General features: G+C 37.3%; 1 protein-coding gene and 1 long non-coding RNA gene across 3 annotated transcripts in view; one reads left to right on the forward strand and one right to left on the reverse strand.

Moving 5' to 3' along the window:
• The window catches only part of LOC134806408 (glycine receptor subunit alpha-1), an 88,297-nt gene extending 78,429 nt beyond the window's left edge, over positions 1-9,868 (reverse strand). The window contains exon 1 of one of the 2 annotated variants that reach the window (XM_063779673.1): positions 9,597-9,868. The gene's annotated coding sequence lies outside the window, so the exon portion shown is untranslated. The remainder of the gene's footprint in view (positions 1-9,596) is intronic. The other variant, XM_063779674.1, reaches the window with a different exon arrangement.
• The window catches only part of LOC134806467 (uncharacterized), a 184,345-nt gene that overhangs the window by 38,042 nt on the left and 125,776 nt on the right, over positions 1-20,527 (forward strand). The gene's annotated exons all lie outside the window — the stretch shown is intronic.

Genomic DNA, 20,527 nt, shown 5'->3' on the forward strand with positions numbered 1-20,527 from the left:
CCCGTTTTCAGATTTTTCCCTCTATATAAACCTAATAGTCTACCTTGATGCCAAATATCAAGTTTCTAAGTCATCTAGAAGTGGGTTAGGTTTTTGGTCTATAAGTATTAATTATTTTTTTTCCATCAAAATATCAATAATTTCCAGTTTTTTTATTTTTTCCTCTATATACACCAATAGTCTACCTTGATGCCAAATATCAAGTTTCTAAGTGATCTAGAAGAGGGGTTAGGTTTTTGGTCTATAAGTATTAATTATTTTTTTCCATCGAAATATCAATAATTTCCAGTTTTCAGATTTTTCCCTCTATATACACCTAATAGTCTACCTTGATGCCAAATATCAAGTTTCTAAGTCATCTAGAAGTGGCTTAGGTTTTTGGTCTATAAGTATTAATTATTATTTTTCCATCGAAATATCAATAATTTCCAGTTTTCAGATTTTTCCCTCTATATAAACCTAATAGTCTACCTTGATGCCAAATATCAAGTTTCTAAGTGATCTAGAAGTGGGTTAGATTTTTGGTCTATAAGTATTAATTATTATTTTTTCCATCTAAATCTCAATAATTTCCAGTTTTCAGATTTTTCCCTCTATATACACCTAATAGTCTACCTTGATGCCAAATATCAAGTTTCTAAGTGATCTAGAAGTGGGTTAGGTTTTTGGTCTATAAGTAATAATATTTTTTTTTCCCTCGAAATAACAATAATTTCCAGTTTTCAGATTTTTTCCTCTATATACACCTAATAGTCTACCTTGGTGCCAAATATCAAGTTTCTAAGTGATCTAGAAGTGGGTTAGGTTTTTGGTCTATAAGTATTAATTATTTTTTTCCATAGAAATATCAATAATTTCCACTTTTCAGATTTTTCCCTCTATATACACGTAATAGTCTACCTTGATGCCAAATTTCAAGTTTCTAGGTCATCTGGAAGTGGGTTAATTAGGTTTATGATCTATATGTCAGTCAGTCACAAAAATGCCGGTTTTTAAACGTTAATTTATCAGTAACTGTTTGAGCTACGTTTATGAAATTTTGTATTTTGGACAAGCTAAGGGGCTTGAATACATGTGCCAAATTTCATTTGTGTAGGTTAAGTAGGTTTCAAGTTGCGAAGGGGTCAAAAGTAGCTCGAAATGGTTCGTGTAATGTTACACACGGTTGCTGCGTCGCCAGTTCCTTTTTCTTTGAACTTGGCTGGACACGCTACCGCGCTACGCTAGATCTGTGGTAAGCCGAAATATTTCCTGTCAAATGTCAAATACCTATATTATGTTTATTTTTATCTTGCTAATTATTTCAAAATGGTAAATTTAAAAACGATACTATAAAAGTGTAAACCGAGCACTTTCATTTGATACCAAACTCGACCATACCTTCTTGCAAATAAAATGACCAGAATAGCAAGCCCCCTCACAAGCAGTTTTTTGGCCTTCTAAGCTTTTCTAGCTCAATAACCTCTTGATCGAGCCTGCTCATAATTTAATGACTAAAATTTAATGCCCTCGACAACATGTTTACCCAATTTCATTTAAATTAGAACAAATTTACTTTAGATATTGAGTATCAAACTATCTTCTGACAGTTCAGCTTAAAAACATCGAAATGCCGGGACGTGCCGCTAGCCGGCCGCGTGTTCAAAGTTGAATGTAAGAACTTCGTTCGCTTCGCTCTCTCGTTCGATTAAAAGCTGGACGGCACAGATCTGTGGCCAATTTTCAGGGTTCCGTAGTCAATAAAATGTGTCCTCTAACTTTTGAACCATGAGTCCAAAAAATTTGAAAAAAAAAAACGTAAAACAAAAGCTAATAACTTTCAATGAAAACTATATAACATCAAACATGATCGGTCCAAGCCCCAATTTCACCACGGTGACAGGTGCGACAATTGTAAAACATCACTATTGCTGACGTCACAGGCATCCATGGGCTACGATTACCGCTTACCATCGGGCGGGCCGTATTCCTGTTTTCCACCATCATTGTATTATTAAAAAAAACTTTATTATATCGGAAAAAAAACAGATATTTCTCTTGCTAAGTTTATGACAATTGTCACAAGCAACACTACAATTGTCACGAAATTCCGACATACTTAGGGGAGACCGAGGTGAGTTGTGACAGAGGAGAGTTGTGACATTGTCGATTTTTTGGAATCTAATAACTGTTAGCTAGCTCGCAACAGTGTGCGTTTGTTAGCTCGTAACTTAAACTAACAAACGCGCATTATTGCGACCTAGTTTTTAGTTAATAGATTCCAAAAAATCGATGATGTCACAACTCTCCTCTGTCACAACTCATCTCGGTCTCCCCTATAACTCATTTCCTGTCAAGATTCACCGACAATTCTACAAATATGTCGACTAGAAAAAATAATTCTTGTTTCACAACATAATTGTAATACATACAATTGTAGCAAAATGCCTGTCATGTTTGTAAGTATTTCTATAGAAAATATTTTATAAAATTGTAATATGTCACCTGTCGCTTGACAATTGTCGCTCGACATATGTCACTGACAATTATAGCCGTGGTTAAATTGGTGCCAGCCGTTTTTTATTTATTGCAAAAAGTCTTCACTTCATAGTAAAAAGACGTAAAAGCGCTGCTGCAAACTAAAGGCACTCCCTTACGCTTGTAATGTACCCTCAGCCGTAAAGTGCATGGCAACTTTATCAATGAATTCATTCATATTTTCTCCAAGCAATTTTGCAGCTCACTACATACACGTATACACATGATACTTACTAAATAGCCCCCGTTTAGCCTATTCTGACAGAATGGTAACTACGAAACCCTACTCTGAGCATGGCCTGACATGCTCTGGGCAGATTTTTTATTTGAGGGCATTTACTTTTTAGGTAGTTTTAGTTTAGTTTTGTTTAGTTCATAGTTTAATTTATTTTTGTTACTTGTAATTAACTACGTTTGATTACTTACCTACTTTAGGGGTTTAACAAGATATAGACAAGCTGCTTAACGAAACAAAAAACACTGTCAACGTGAAATGAACTTTATTCCAAAAGCGTTACGTAACATTTTTATATGTAATTTGGTTAGAGTCGGGGAAATCCCATGAGACGAGTATCGCGTGGCAATATCGTTTGACACTTTACTTAAAGTACCTATATATTTTGTATGTAAGTATGTTCACAGAAAAAGTATGTTGCATGTCTACGTCCATAGATAGGGGCATACGGCTTGATTCGGGAAATGAATTAGAGATTAACTAGATCTCTTCTCTTCTTCTTCTTAGTCGGATACTCTTGTCAGAGCAGTCGTGGTCATTCCCAAGTAGCACAGATTAGCTGTATAGCAGCCGCATAATGAAGTAAGAATACGCTTGAAGCTGGAATATAAAAGCTGCATAAGAGCTCTATAAGCGTCTTTTCAGCTTTTATAACTCTTAAATGGGCACAAATTAGGCAGCCTTAAGTTCACATAGCTACTTAAGAGCGTTGTAGCAGCAATTTAACGGAATTATAAGGAGTAACAGCAGTTATAAGAGGTGTATATTGACTGGTTAAGAGCCCACCAGTTACCCTATATTCAGCTAATATGTCACATGTGCGCCCTAATACCGGGAAAGATTGACGTTGGGCTGAATAAAAGATAATTAATAACATACTTTTACACCTCTGCTTTAAAAATCAGCTATTATATTTAGTATAGTGACGACGAAAGCAGAGGTGAACATATATATTTATATTGAAGCAAAAACGTTAAGCGCAACGACACCATAAGTCATTTTGTTAAAGTGTTTAGTTAAATGTTTGTACATGATCTTTTATATATTAATGCGAGAAAGATGTTTGGGAATGCAAGTTTATTGACATTATATATATATGTCGTAGTCAGATCGTATAATCCGCCGTATTACATTACGGCTAGCCGTTATCAAAAACAGGGGCGTTTTGAAATGCGGCGGTTCGACGATTAGCCGGATTGTCATTGCGATACGTTCTTCAATAAGGCGGCCAACGTTTAGCCGCATCGTACTACTATTTTAGATTGTAGAGTGACCAGTTCTTTCGGTCGCCTACGTAACCGGAGTTTGACAATGTTTACAATTTAATTTATTTTTACCATGGTCCCACCGCACTACATGTGTTTCTTTTCCAAAACATTTCCTTCACAACTTAAATAGACGGAGCCCCGCAAGCGGGGCTCCTATTTCTGGGCGGTTTGCCCTTCGGGCATCTGAAGCTACCTAACGAACCTAACCTACTTACCTACCTACGCTTTTTTCCCCAAAGTGTAATGTTTTCACGGACGTCTCACTAAATCAATAGGTAGGTAGGTTAGGTTCGTTAGGTAGCTTCAGATGCCCGAAGGGCAAACCGCTCAGAAATAGGAGCTCCGTGAAGCGGGGCTCCGTCTAGTTAAGTTGCGAAAGAAATGTTTTTTGAAAATAAACAGTCCGACGAACTCCAGATTTGATGGACACCCCAGCGTTTGTCAGGCAGCGCCACGGGTGTTAAAAATGGGAACTAAAAACTGTCAAAGCGGCGGCTAATGACTCGCTGTATTACATTACGGCTAGCCGTGTTGAAGAACGTATGGCGCCGAATACATTCCGGCGGATTCTCATTCAGCCGCATTCAATCCGGCTAATCGTTAAACCGCCGCATTTCAAAACGCCCCTGTTTTTGAAAACGGCTAGCCGTAATGTAATACGGCGGATTATACGATCCGACTGCGACATATACATTATCTAAGAAAATTTCAGTGCGCCACGAAAATAATCAGTATTTATTTAAATGAATGATATAAATAAGCTATGTGTAAAAACTATTTCAGTGGTTTGGACAGAATTATGAGATAAAAAGTTAATAATACGTTATAGGAAGTACTAAACTAATGATTTAGGTTAAGAACTCAGGCACAAAACCTTATTGTTACCATTAAAAGTTGGAAAAGCAATTTCAATTTTGTAGGTTATATACAATAAAATGGCGGTCAATGTTAAAAAGCAACGTGAACCGTTAAAATTCTTATATGCAGCATACGACTGTTATATATCTGATAAAGATACTTAAGTGAACCACTATAAAGTCCAAGTCGTTATTTCGATACACTAGTGAACCTCTAAACAGTTAAAAGGCATCTTGTGAACGTTTTAACAGCCGCTATGCAGACAGTCCCAATGGTAGTATAATAGGCTGCTTAGCGGTAAACATGTTCAGCGCTAAGCCGTATTATGCGCCACATGTGTTCGATTATACGTCTATTGGTTTCATAATAGTTCACTCGTTCTCCCTTATAATAAGTCAACGAAATAAAAGCTGCTTTAGCGGTAAACATGTTCAGCGATAAGCTGTATTATGCGCCCCATGTGTTCCATTATACGTCTATTGGCTTCATAATAGTTCATTCGTGCTTCCTCAAAAAGTCAGAATAATAAAAGCTGCTTAGCGGTAAACGTGTTCAGCTATAAGCTGTATTATGCGCCCCATGTGTTCCATTTATACGTCTATTGGCTTCATATTAGTTCACTCGTACTCCCTTAAAAGTCAGCGTAATAAAAGCTGCTTAACGGTAAACATGTTCAGCGATAAGCTGTATTATGCGCCACGTGTGTTCCATTATACGTCTATTGCCTTCATAATCGTTCAGTCGTGCTTCCTTAAAAAGTCAGCGTAATAAAAGCTGCTTAGCGGTAAACACGTTCAGCGATAAGCTGTATTATGCGCCACATGTGTTCCTTTATACGTCTATTGGCTTCATATTAGTTCACTCGTGCTCCCTTAAAAGTCAGTGTAATAAAAGCTGCTTAGCGGTAAACATGTTAAGCGACAAGCTGTATTATGTGCCACATGTGTTCCATTATACGTCTATTAGCTTCATAATAGTTCACTTGTGCTCCCTTAATAAGTCAACGTAATAAAAGTCCACAATTACCTCCTTATACAGCACATGGCGTAATTTGATCCACTAAACAGACCTTATAACGATTAAAGCATTTGATAACCCTTAAAGCTGTATAGGGTCGTAGCAAATATACATTTATATCACTCTTTGCGTATTAATGGTAGTTTTCAGAGCCGTAATGCAGCTTTTAATCAGCCCTAAGCTATATAAATATCACTGAGATCTATTATACAGCTGTAGGACCACGAGTGTGCTCTTATAAGTGTCTTAATACGCACAGAGCGTTAGATAGAACTAAAAGTGAGTAGTTATAGAGCTATCTGTGCTACTTGGGTTGAGGTCGTTGTACGGCCTTTTTTGTTGTTTCCCGCCATGCTTCTCTATTTATTGCATTCCGCACGCACAGATTTAAAGGTGACCCGGTGAGAGTTTTAATAATTAAATTTGATTAACTAGATATAGTATAGATATGTGACGTTCCACGGCAAAAGGTACCTTATGGCGGCTGGCGATTCGGGAAATGAATTAGAGATTCACTAGATATGAAATAGTAAAGATATGTGACGTTCCACGGCAAAATGTACCTTATGGCGGCTGGCGCTTTCGTCGCATAGCGCCGCAATAATATTGGAGCGGCGTTAATAATAGCGTAAGCGCCAACCGCCATAAGTAGGTACCTTTACCCGTGGGACGTCACATATCTTTACTATAACCTCTAATTAATTTCCCGAACCGCGCCGATAGACGTTTTTATTTTACTGTAGGTAGGTACAGTCAAGTGTAAAAATATGGATGAACACATCAAAAATAAAGTGTATTCATGCATCCTTACTTGTCCTATCATGTAAACAAACACTTCTCGAAGACATTATCAACTTTTCTCTGGAATTACACAATATTCATCACTTAAAATTGTTGTTTACTTGAAGAAACTCACAAAGTATTAAAATCAAGCAAATAACTAATCTTAGAAGTAGTAAGTTTTATGTATCCGGATAGCGACTGCAGCAGGTTATTGCTGCAACATTACTGCTGCAGTCGTCATCCGAATGACACCTTTATAGTCGGTGTCACATTGCTGCTTCATGCTACACATAGGCACGGAATAAATAATAGTACTAGGTACAGAAGATTCACTCTCTAACAAAACGCGTCTGTTACGATTAGGACAGATATATGAGGTGGCGACAGCGCCACGCGCGGCATATGGCTAGCCACCAAAATTGGTGTGGAACGGATGTACTTGTTGCAAAGCGACGAAATCGCGGAGTGAGCCACGCCTGACATAGGTTAATACACAGTGTGTTTTCAGTTGTATCCAGCTAGAACAAGCTGGAATGCGCATACGTCACTAATTTCGCGTCGCGAATGAATTACCCGAGTCTAGGCGGCACGTCAATTGTCCAGTTGAGCTCAATTGTTTCCCGGATGCACTAGCATTGTGGCCAGAGATGGGTGGAAGAACGAGAAAAAACCGGACAAGTGCGAGTCGGACTCGCTCACCGAGGGTTCCGTACTTTTTAGTATTTGTTGTTATAGCGGCAACAAAAATAGGTACATCATCTGTGAAAATTTCTACTGTCTAGCTATCACGGTTCATGAGATACTGCCTGGTGACAGACAGACGGACAGTATTGAGTCTTAGTAATAGGGTCCCGTTTTTACCCTTTGGGTACGGAACCCTAAAAATTGCGTGCTGGTTAAGACACCTATACCCTATTTAATTACACAAACAGGTCTACCGCGATATAATTTCATTGTTTTTACCTTAAATTCCGACGTTTCAGCTGAGTTTCACCAGCTGTGGTCACGGAAAGACCACAACTCAACTCCCTGAAACGTCGGAATTTAAAGTACATAAAAACAATGAAACTATTTCGCGGTAGACTCGATTGTGTAATTAAATATGTGTACAAAACGCGAGAGTTTAAAGACCTATATGACTAATGACCTCCCTAAATCCATAAGCGAAACGTGTGTCATGTTGGCGGACGATTTTTCCCTTCTACTGTCGTGTGAAAATATTACAAACCTTGACGAAAAAATTTTTCTATTTATTACAAAAATTATAGGCTGGTTAAACGATCACAACTTAGAAATTAATTTCACTAAGACTAAATTAATGCAATTTAGGCCTCACCAAAAAATAGAACTTGACATAAACTTTTCTTACAATGGAATTAAATTAGAATGCGTTTCATCTTTTCAACTCCTTGGCATAACTATTGATACATGGGTATCAAATAAACTGGAAAGACCATATACAAAAAATAAAAACAAAACTTAGCCAATTTATTTTTGCCTTCAGACAACTGAAAAAAACTACCAATCTACAAACCGCATTATCGGCGTATTACGCTTTTGCACACGCGTGGCTTAGCTACGGTGTGACCCTATGGGGGAATAGCACCGATGTATCTGAGCTATTTATCCTGCAGAAGGATTGCGTCCGGATACTGTCAAACATCAGACGTCCAGCGAGCTGTCAAATGCACTTTAAAAACCTTGGTATCCTTACCTTACCTTGCATCTATATCCTAGAGTCGTGTAAATTTATTAAAAATCACCCTGAACTGTATACTAGAATCGGAGATGTGCCCCGTCGATTTGAATCCCGCCATAAAAATAATCTTATACAAATTACATCAAAGTTAGCAATACATAAGAACGGACCTTATCCCTCGTCCATAAGGATCTTTAATAACCTGCCAGACCACATAAAAAACGAGTAAAACCAAAATAAATTTCAAAAAGTGTTGAAACAATATCTCGTAGAAAAAGCCTATTACTCGGTCGACAAATACCTACAGAATAACAATAACTAATTACACAAATAATATTCCGGAGAAATACAGGCATCTCTCTATCTTTTGTTCCTACTCCAAATCTGCAAATGTAAAGTACTTATAAATTTCTTTTTACTCGTTTTATATTTAGCAGATGTAAATTGACATATAAAAATTATAATATTGTAATAAGTGACATATATATATCTTTTGTTAATGCATGATAATTTGATGGCGACTGTACTATATCATTATTTATATCTGACGACTGTATTATATATATTTTATCTGTAAGTGAATTGCAGTGCCCTCTCAGGGTTGTGTTGAGACATAATTTAATTTATTAATAAGACCTACTGTACACACAAAGCAAGGAAATAAATAAATGAAAATGAAATAAATATACCCTACATTGGGTGAAAAAGGGTTAGAAAAGAGAAATGAGTGGGTCACCTTTTTTGTGTTTTTATTCTGTCCCTTTGTCAACGTCGCTGAAGTAATAACGCTTCAACAGTAACACAGCTGCAGTCATCATCCAAACATCACCTTATTGCTGCTACAGTCGCCATCGGAATATCACCTTTATTTATGTCAACAAATCGAAACCGTACAACATGGCGTACTATTAATAGTACGCCAGTAAGTTTTTAGTCTGTACTCTCTTCTGCTTAATTATTTTACAGACTTAATAATGGAGGTACGATCTTGTATTTAGTGTTCGTTTGTAGAAATAAAGACCTACAGCTAGTTTCTATACAAATATAACTAAGTAGCACGGTAGAATACTCACCTTTCACCCTTCTGGGTTGCACGGAGTGCCAAATAAACAGAAATACAAACAACTACATCATTTACGTTAATACATATACCTACCCATTAAAGAAGATTCGATACATTCAAGTCTACAAAAAATTCTTAATAACAATTTATTCTTACCAGAACAATATCATCATAAAAACTGAACAATCCTCTTCAACACTTAACTAAAAATTCTTGATATCAGAGACTATTAAAACTGTAATGTCAGTGAAATCATTATCACTCATTATTTTCATTACATGAATATTGTTTAATGTTATGTTATGACCGACACAAAAATTTAAAAACACATGAGGTCACGCACTTTTGAAAATGCTCATATTCTCACGCGACACAGGTTTTTTTTTAAATGTTAGGCACGCTTGGGGCCGCACGGTGGTTAAAACTGAACCCCATTGCAAACCTCGCGTGTTAGTACACCCACCGCCCGCCTTGACAGGAGTCGCCAACCTTTTTGAAACAAAGGTAAAAAATATGGCTATGATTTTAAAGTTGGTCAAGCAGATCTTGTCAGTAGAAAAAGCCGGCAAATTTGAAAAATGTAGGCGCGAAGGGAAATCGTCTCATAGAAAATTTGAATTTCGCGCCTTTTTCTACTGACAAGATTTGCTTGACCATCTATAGCTATATTATAGGCACAGCCAAAAGTCGTGTGAAAATAATAACAACTTCATTTTATAATTTGTTTTTTGATCTTTTCTTGCATTTTTTTTAGTTTGAGTTATTTTTGATTTTAAACGAAAAAACGGTGAAATTATAGATCACAATTTCGCTAAAAAAAATCTACTATTGTAACTCAAAATGTGCTTCCATGAAAATTTACCACAAATAAAAACTGATATCATTGAATAGTTTCTATGGCAACGAGAATAGCAAACATATTCACAATAAATTTGGTAGTAATGAATGGTGCCAGATATTAAGGTATTTATTCAGACTGTAACCATAGAATAAATATTAGTATTTCATACAGAACCGACATACTTACTCCACCACAGAGTCCACAGAATGTCAACGGATTGACAGAATTTCAGTTCGATTAGCATTGCAATATCGGAAAGTTCAAAATGGCGGTGTGCTGTGCCAAGTACAGGTGCTTGTCAATTTCTAGTGAGACTATCTTTTCTTGTACCACTTTGTTATGGCGTAAACATAATTATCATTATCACTATCACTGCCACAAGGAACTTAACACTCACATTCATGCGTATACGGATATGGCGTGCGCGTATAGCTCAAACGATCTCTGTTTTAAGCTACTAAGTATGAGGTGTCAACCGTTTATTTCCGAATGACAATGGTAGATTTCAATTGTTTTTTAAGACGATAGTGGTTGACCGTTTCTATAGAACGTATTAGTCCCCATATTCTTCCCTATATTTGGCATTATGGAAAATATTTTTACGCATGTTATTATATATTAACCATAGCTATTTGTTTAACTTTTTTCGATTTTATTATTATTATAGAAGTTAGGAATGAGAAACAAATTCCATTTATTTTAAATTAAAAAATAATCAAACAAAGCGGCACAACTGCTGTTGTAAATATATATCAAATCGTGTAAAGTTATTTTCTTAAATGTTAATATTTAGAGAGGAAAATGGGAACCAAGTTTGTTTCGAGAAGCGGTCGTCCCCTTTCCTATTACTTTTTATTTTGAATTCGGTTTATAGGACTGTAGCTACTCCATGAAATTTCGAATAACAATATAGACTAACAACTTAGGATCTAATAAAATTAAACTAGAATTCTTAAACAAAAGACCCCTAATGTAATTAAATGAAGAGCGGGGTCAAGGTTTATTGAGGAACTCAACTTTCGAGCAATGGGCGAATATTGTTTTAATTTCTCCAGTTAGGAAAATTTACTTTGCATTATGTAGATATTGTAGATAGAAAACAGGTTTCTCCCTTAAGGAGTTCCACGTTTCTGGAATGTGTTTTTAATTTGTTAATTATGACGATTAGCAACGGAAAACCCGACGGAAAAGTCCCAACTCAAATAATGAATTCCACCAAAAACATTTTCATGTAAAATGTTGCCATTACGAAACCATAAAGCTCGGACTGTCGAAAAGTTATCAGATCTCTTGTAGAGCCAAATGTTCTATTCCCTTCTTAGATGTATAGCTGGAGAGGTTACTGACCCTTCCTGCCTAGAAACTTGTTTACAGGTGGTCTGTTATCTCTGCGGCTTAATTTACTTAGCGAAATTAATCCTGATTACACCTTAGGGTGATTTTACATCTGTCCAATATCTTGATCCAATGTCATTGCGGCTCGCTCTCTCATGAAGCAAAATGTGAGACAAAATACACATTGGACTAATAAATAGGACAGGTGGAATGCCACCCTTAGGTCGCACTCGCACTGTGTATAGGTAACCTCCTCACCTCATACCTCATGTCAACTGTAGGCAAATCCTTATCTTACAGAGAGGCCAGAGAATATAGTTAGCAATACGTTTAGTAGAGCTTTGTAAGTGCTCGCGAAGTATAATTTTTAAGACAGTTCAAATTTCGTTCACATGGTTTTATTTCATGAGTAGGTAACTATCGCGGTAACTAAGACAGTATTATCCTTTAAATAAACTAAAAAGAAATCGTTGAATTATTGGCTGTTCGACAAAAAATTTTAGAAAATTATTAAGGGCGCCACTTCCTACGTAATTTGCACATTTTTGACGTAAAATGCTTAAACATGGCAACAATTTAGTATGGAATTTTTTTAGTTCCATTTTATTTAATTTCTACTATTTTATGTCGCAATAAAACATGTAAAACTGTTGACGACCCATGTCATGACGAACGTCGGCTAGTTAGTAATATGACATACCACTGCGGCAGTCGGCAATCGACTCGGAAGTCATTTAGACAGCTGATGACCTTGACTTGGGCCGTTAAGCGGATTTTAACGTGGTTCTAATTCCTGATATTTCAGGGACTGGTTCTAATGAACCACGTTAAAATCCGCTTAACGGCCCGATTCGAAGTTTAAGATACGTCAAATATTACCTACGTCCACACTTGCACTCTAGAGACGATATGGATCAGATGTGTTAGTGTCAAAAGTGACATTTTTGTTTGAAGAAATTTAATGTCACTTTTGACACTGACATATCTAATCCATACCGTATCTAGGCGTAATATTTGACGTATAAAAGTTCGAATCGGGCCGGAAGAAGGGTTCGTCAAAAGCGCGTTTCAACCAGTACGTCTACCATCAGTTTTAACATTGACAAATACGCTCACGTTTACGTAACTTACTTTCTATGCATCTCGCTCGTACTGGCATATTAGTGCAAGCGAGATGTACAGAAAGTAAATTACGTAGACGTGAGCGTTATGTCAATGTCAAATTTGATGGTAGAGGCTCTGGAAAGCGTTAGGTATTCCACGAATACGTATTCCGCAATAAAATGTATGAAAACAAGTTGATAATAGTGTGAAATTACATGTAACGTGGGAAATCGTTTAAAGGGGTCCACTGATTACCAGTCCGCCGGACGATATCGGCCTGTGAGTTAAACGCAAATTTTGACAGCTCCGAACAACTGACAGGCTGATATCGTCCGGCGAACTGGTAATCTGTGAGCCCCTTAACTGTAATAGTACTGGTAGGGAACTAAGGAGTACAACGTCTAGAATCAGTTTGAACTGGTAATATTTAAATCTACCCAGTGAAGTGTGTTAAATCGCCGGTGATGAGGTTTATTTGTCGTTCGATTGGTTTGCTACAAACGTGTACGAAAACAATATTCTGTACATTCCTTAAATAAAACACATTTCAGGTCAGGTCATATACCTTTATTGTTCAGAATGTTCGTTTGAATGTCATTAATAAATCGATATCGACGTCATTGTGTTGTGATGTAGGTAGTGCGTAATTATTTTCCATCGTATTTTCACGGAAACGTACGAACGTGTCTCGCTATTTCAGTCAGTCTCAACGTACGATACAACGGACAAATACGAACGTTTCTGAGAAAATACCATCGTATTTTCTAAATACAATATGCACTATACGTAATGATAACATTTCCACAGATATGAACTTTGCTGTAGGCAAAACTTCACCCAGTTCTTCAGATTTAGATTTTTCAAAAATTGGCCTTTAAAGATAGACTGCTCAATTAGTTATTATAACATTCTGCGTACATTCCGCTCCCTACTCAAAAAGTTACAAGACGATAACTTTTAAAATAAATGAGTGAATTAAATTTAAGTAGGAGCTCTCGAATGTACGAATCTACCCCACCGCAAATAGCAATGATGTAATAAATTTTCAGACCCTTTGTCTACAAAACCATAGGTACTTTTTTACATTATAAAATGTAACACGGTAAAAACAGGTTTTTGTAAGACAAATGTTACTTCCAAAACATGTTTTAGGTGTTATTTAAATGTCGAATTGCACAAAAAAAAATATAAAAACAATAAACATACAAATACTAAAATTCTTTAGGGATATAGAAGTATCTAAGTGTCAGAGATAAAATATATAGGTAGGTACTTATAATAATAAAAAGATCATCAAATTATCCTTAGAGATGTAAAAGGTCTCCAAGACTTGATTTTTTATGGAATAAATTAAAAAACAAGAAAATTAAATCAGACAAACAGACAAAACCCGAATTAAATGTATCACGTTAATGCTACTCAAAGAAAAGTTACATAGGTACTTATAACTAATATCATAGAGAAAATATAGTAAGGATAGAGTGCTCACTCGATACATCAGTTTTGGTACCAAAACGACTATTATTTTCACAGTCGACATCTAGCATGAAGTAGCGGAATTATTAGTACCGCTACTCGATACTAGAATTCTCTAGAGTCGCGACTCACGAAAATTGTATTGAACAACAATTTACAACTAATATTAAAAGCAGAAGTCGTTGAGAATAGATTTCGGGTTAATCCGGTTATAATATTAGCTTAACTGTTCGGTCGGTGCTACATCTATCGTCAAGTAGCAGTACTGATAATTCCGCTACTCGATGCAAGACGTCGACTACGAAAATAAGTCTTTTTGGTACTAAAGCTGAAGTATGGAGTGAGCACTCCATTAATTTTTTTCTCTATGCTAATATGTAGCCCGTGTAAGCTTAAATTATTCCAAGAGCAAATAAACAAAATATGTTTTGCCACTGCCGAAACAAACACACAATTTTAATGAAAGCAATGAATGAAATAGCTCAGAAACTTATTCAAAAGGAAACAAACATTATGAGAACCAAAATAAATGTGATAATTAAATATAATCGTGTTGAGCCGATTGAAGCAATTTTTATTACACGACTGCCCAAAAAAAAAGAGTTGTGTGTATCTGTGTGATATGTATGTGAGTTTGTATGTATCTATGTATGTGAGTTTCTTTATTCCACCTTAACTTCTGATAGCCTTAACCGATTTAGACGTATGATACATCATTAGATACATCATCCTTACGTCATCCCGGGTGACATAGGCTATGTGACGTCATTATAAAAACAATATGGCGGACTTAATACGCCATATTACGCAACCTTTAGAAAAAAAATTCGTGCAAACCTATCGAGTAGGGTATCAAAATGAAGGGCTGTGAAAGCCGATTAATAATATATACGCAACATGTGGGTTTAAGTTTAAGTTTGAGAAAGTAAGAATTGAAAAAATATGTTAAGAACGGCTTATCTCATAAAACCAAATACCTTTATTTTGCCGTCAATTTTTCTGCAGATTTTCGTTTCACAGAAAAATTTTCGAGTAATTTCAAATCGCATAATAATCTTTACATAGAATATTTACTTCAAATAATTTTAGTTCGGATTAGTTATGTTTCACCAAAAATTTAAAACATTAGTTTTGTTTCAAAAACAATTTGTTCATGTAATTTCATTTCACAGAATCATCGATTTGTAGAAAAGTCACTTCTTATAAATACGGTTCACCAAAATTTAATATACAGAGTAGTCATTTAGTCGAATTTTATTTATTCAGTCGTTAATTTAACGCAATCTGCTTCTCTGGAAGGAATTCGTTTTTAGGGGTTGCCGGTCTAACCTAACCCACTTTTCTGGCAACAGTTCGTTTTCTTGGGGGTCGCAGTTCTAACCTAACCTAACCCACTTTTCTGGCAACATTTCGTTTTCTTAGGGGTCGCAGTTCTAACCTAACCTAACCCACTTTTATGGATAAAGTTTGTTTTTATGGGGGTCGCAGTTCTAACCTAACCTAACCCACTTTTCTGGCAACAGTTCGTTTTTATGGGGGTCGCAGTTCTAACCTAACCTAACCCACTTTTCTGGCAACCGTTCGTTTTCTTGGGGGTCGCAGTTCTAACCTAACCTAACCCACTTTTCCAGCAAGGGTTCGTTTTCTTAGAAGTTGTAGCTCTAAAGTAACCTAAACTCCTTTTTTAGCAATTTCAATGAATACTACGAGTATGTGAAAGGTAATTTTGTAAAATAATAATTGTTGAAATTAATATTCTGTGAACTGTAGTGTCGCACAAATAATATTCAATGAATAATAATTCTACAGTCAGTCTTTTATTTTATTTAAAAATCTATGAATAAATATTCTGAATTTTAATCAAGTTACAAAATATGTTTCTTTGAAATGAATAATCGAAGAAACAGAATTAATTGTAACAAAAATGTGCGATTCGATTATTCTATGAATAATTTTCTGTATAACAAAATACTGCAAAAAATTTGGCGATAAAATAACTCATAGTTTTTAATACACGTTCTAAATTGCGCTAATAGAATCGAAAAGTTTAAAATATAACTTCTATTTATCAGTCGATACGATGCAGAGTCTCTCTAAGCTAACTCTGCACAAACTTTGGTAGAACAAATTGTGAAAGTACCTATCATTATAACCGTATGTTTTTATTTAATTTTAACATTTATGATGATGATGACTTAGCGAATGCTAATATGCAAAGTCATCTTGGTATTTTCTGGATAAAGTGATTTCTTCTAAAAAAATTGTAGATTCTTTCCTAGGACGCCCGACGTACGTGGCGCACTGTACGCGTTCCAAAACCGTGCGCCTTCGACCTTCTCATACTAAAAGCGTTGGGCGTAGTCCGACGTACGTGACACGGTGTACGCTTACCAAAGCTGGGCGCATTGGCGCCCTCATACTAAAGCGTCGGGCGTAGCCCGACGTACGTGACACGTTGCACGCTTACCAAAGCTGGGCGCCTTTGGTGCCTTCATACTAAAGCGTCGGGCGTAGTGCGACGTACGTGGCGCGCTGTACGCTTGCCAAAACCCGGGCGCCTTCGGCGCCCTCATACTTAAGGCGTCGGGCGTACCCCGACGTACGTGGCGCGCTGTACACGTTCCAAAGCCAGGCGCCCTCATACTAAAAGAGTCGACGTATGTGACACGTTGTACGCTTACCAAAGCTGGGCGCCGAAGGCGCCCTCATACTCAAATCGTCGGGCGTAGCCCGACGTACGTGGCGCACTGTACGCGTTTCAAAGCCGGGAGCCGTCGGCGCCCTCATACTAAAAGAGTCGGGCCTAGCCCGACGTACGTGGCGCGCTGCACGCGGTCCAAAGCCAGGCGCCTTCGACTTTCTCATACTAAAAGTGTCGGCCGTAGCCCGATGTACGTGACACGCTGTACGCTTACCAAAGCCGGGTGCCTTTGGCGCCCTCATACTCAAGACGTACGTGGCGCGCTGTACGCGTTCCAAAACCGAGGCGCCCTCATACTAAAAGAGTCCGGCGTAGCCCGACGTATGTGGCGCGCTGCACGCGGTCCAAAGCCAGGTCCAAATCATAAAAATTAAGCTTGGTTTAAAAAATCTAAAAAGTATAAAATAAAATAAATTAATTAAAAATTAAAAAACACGACTGCGAAAACGCGAACTGAAAAGACAAAAATAATTTTTAGTTGTCCCATATAACCATTCCAGTCGCAGAATCATCAAAATGGTAACTAAATGTCAGGTGTGTCGTAACAGAGTCCACACAATGTGTCTAGAATTGTTTCGAAACAAAGTGCCGTCGCCGTGTGTACACATTTCCGTAACAAGGTGTCGACACATTGTGTGCACTTTGCGTGCGGTTTGCGACTAAATCTGACAGCAAATTTGTGACAGCAAATGTCAATATAAAATACCTCTTGAAAACCAAGGTTTGTCAAACTACTATTAAGCCCCTGCTACACGGCAGCCGACAAGCCTACTAACCGTCTGACCTTGGCCTGTCCTTGGTGTGTGGGTCCGTCTGAGTTGTCTGGCTAGACGGTGGCAAACCACAGTGTGTTCAGAACTCGCGGACGGACAACACGTATTGCAAGCGCAAAAAATGGCCCCTAACCTTTCAGAAAGTTGGCGTGGCATTAGTACCTACTCAGTGGCGTATGGCCTTAAGGGCGGCGTATGCCACCTAGGGCTTGCAATTCGAATATTCGAATTTGTCGAATATTCGGCCTGTTTTGATATTCGAATATTCGGCCGCTCAGGTTTCGAATATTCGAATATTTTTTATTACTATAAAAAATCTATTTAATCCGCTGCAGTTACAGTTTCTGTGTGTTTTCGGGGTATTTACAGTGAATGAGTAATGGTAGGTACCCAAATACGAAGGAAATAATATTTTTACTGTATTCCTCTCGATAGACTTCGTGAATACAGTGAAACCTAACTCAATTTGAAAGAAAACGAAATCAAAAAGTATGTTATTTTTACGGTGCATAAGTTTTAAGTTAAAGGGTCATTCTGTTTATTAAGACTAAACCTTGCCCGCACTTATCGCAATTCTCAAATTTGATCATACCAAACCTGCCCAAGTGCCCAACTAGGTAATCTAACTATGCACCTTTAGCTGACAAATAATCCAGTTAGTCAACTAACTTTTTCCCTTAAATATACCAATATTATATAATTAAGCCGACCATTAATTAAGGCCTCTGAGTGACTACAAGTTAATTTAAATCAGAAAATATATACCTACTAAAAAAAATTTCTTACATACCTAGGTTTGGTTTAGATGATTAAAGTTATATTATTTCACTCAACGGCGCATTTATAATAAAAGTTTTATCTAGAAATATTGAATACGTCTTATTTTGGCGTTTTACTTGTTTTTATAAATGTGGGCATCTCATAGTAGGATGATAAAATCTAGTCAATTAAGTGGATTTCTGCAAAATATCATTAGTTTTAGCAATATGTGAAATAAGCTTTTGAATAAAACGATAATAAACCGATTTCTCGTTCTTTTTCTTATTTTTTATAATATTCGAATAATTATTCGAATATTCGAATATGTCGTCAGAAAAAGTCGAATATTCGAATACCTGAAAGTTTCGAATATTTGCAAGCCCTAATGCCACCCCCGGCGGATTGCGTTTTGTTTTTCTTCCCCCTTGGTGTGACGTCACATTTCTTCAACGAAATCGGCAAATATTTATTTAATATTTTAACAAAATATTTTTGACAAAAGAAATATTAGTAATTTTATAACCCAAAACCGATTAAGAAATAAAATTAAACGAATAAAAACGATTATCGTTTCAAAACCTTGTTATTTAAATGATAATTAGCGTATAAAATTATTTAAATACATTTTCGGTTACTGATGAAGTTAAAGTGACGTCACAAAGTTTATGACTCCCCCCTCCCCCTTGATGACCCCTTATCGCTGACTGTACTTTTCTTTCCAGAGGCATCTAATACTCGTCGAGACAATTCTAAAAACCCCAAACACAATTAGGTCGCGTTGTTCTATCACAGGGTTCCTATGGCCACCTCCTGTCTCCATCATCAGATCAGCTCTATGGTACCATAATAATGCATTGTCACCCGACTTATATATGTATGCAAATTTTCAGCTCCATCGGAAACTAGAAAGTGGGTCTAATTTAACTTGCAAGATTTGACCCGTAAAAACATATTTACATACTTACATTAGGTATATTGCAAGTTATTAAAAAGTTTGTAAAAAAAGAAAAGGGTATATGAATGAAACGCTGGCTCAAAAAACGGCATTTGTTGAGTCATTTCAACTTAATGAATTCGCTGGACTACGCTACGGGGACATACATAACTTTCTGAGAATGAAGAGGAAAGTATTTGATGAAGTATTAGAAATGCTACTGAGTACCCATGGCATGGCTATTAACCACACGAGCGCACACGGCGCGTCCTTCAAGCGAAATGGCCTAGTGCGGTCGGCGTCGGGCGGCTACACGGTTCCGGACCGACCGCTCAGACCGCGGTCGCTGGCACGCGCTCGCATGCCAAGGGCGTCCGGAGGACAAACCAAATTTTGTTGGTAAGCCCCTGCTACACGGCAGCCGACAAGCCTACTAACCGTCTGACCTTGGTCTGTCCTTGGTGTGTGGGTCCGTCTGAGTTGTCTGGCTAGACGGTGGCAAACCACAGTGTGTTCAGAACTCGCGGACGGACAACACGTATTGCAAGCGCACAAAATGGCCCCGAACCTTTCAGAAAGTTGGCGTGGCATTAGTACCTACTCAGTGGCGTATGGCCCTAAGGGCGACGTATGCCACCCCTGGCGGATTGCATTTTGTTTTTCTTCCTTCACTTCTGGGGCGGCAAAACTTATTGGCCGGGGCGCCAAATTTCATATTAACCTACCTACTCATACTAGTGCAATGACAAAAAAACCGGGCAAGTGCGAGTCGGACTCGAGCACGAAGGGTTCCGTACCATAATGCAAAAAAACAAAAACAAAAAAAAAGCAAAAAAAAAACGGTCACCCATCCAAATACTGACCACTCCCGACGTTGCTTAACTTTGGTCAAAAATCACGTTTGTTGTATGGGAGCCCCATTTAAATCTTTATTTTATTCTGTTTTTAGTATTTGTTGATATAGCGGCAACAGAAATACATCATCTGTGAAAATTTCAACTGTCTAGCTATCACGGTTCGTGAGATACAGCCTGGTGACAGACGGACGGACGGACGGACGGACAGCGAAGTCTTAGTAATAGGGTCCCGTTTTACCCTTTGGGTACGGAACCCTAAAAAATAAGTTTTTGGCAAAAAAATCATATTTGGTACAAGCTTTTATCG

This window comes from Cydia splendana, chromosome 3, assembly GCF_910591565.1.
Source record: "Cydia splendana chromosome 3, ilCydSple1.2, whole genome shotgun sequence".
Classification (NCBI taxonomy): domain Eukaryota; kingdom Metazoa; phylum Arthropoda; class Insecta; order Lepidoptera; family Tortricidae; genus Cydia; species Cydia splendana.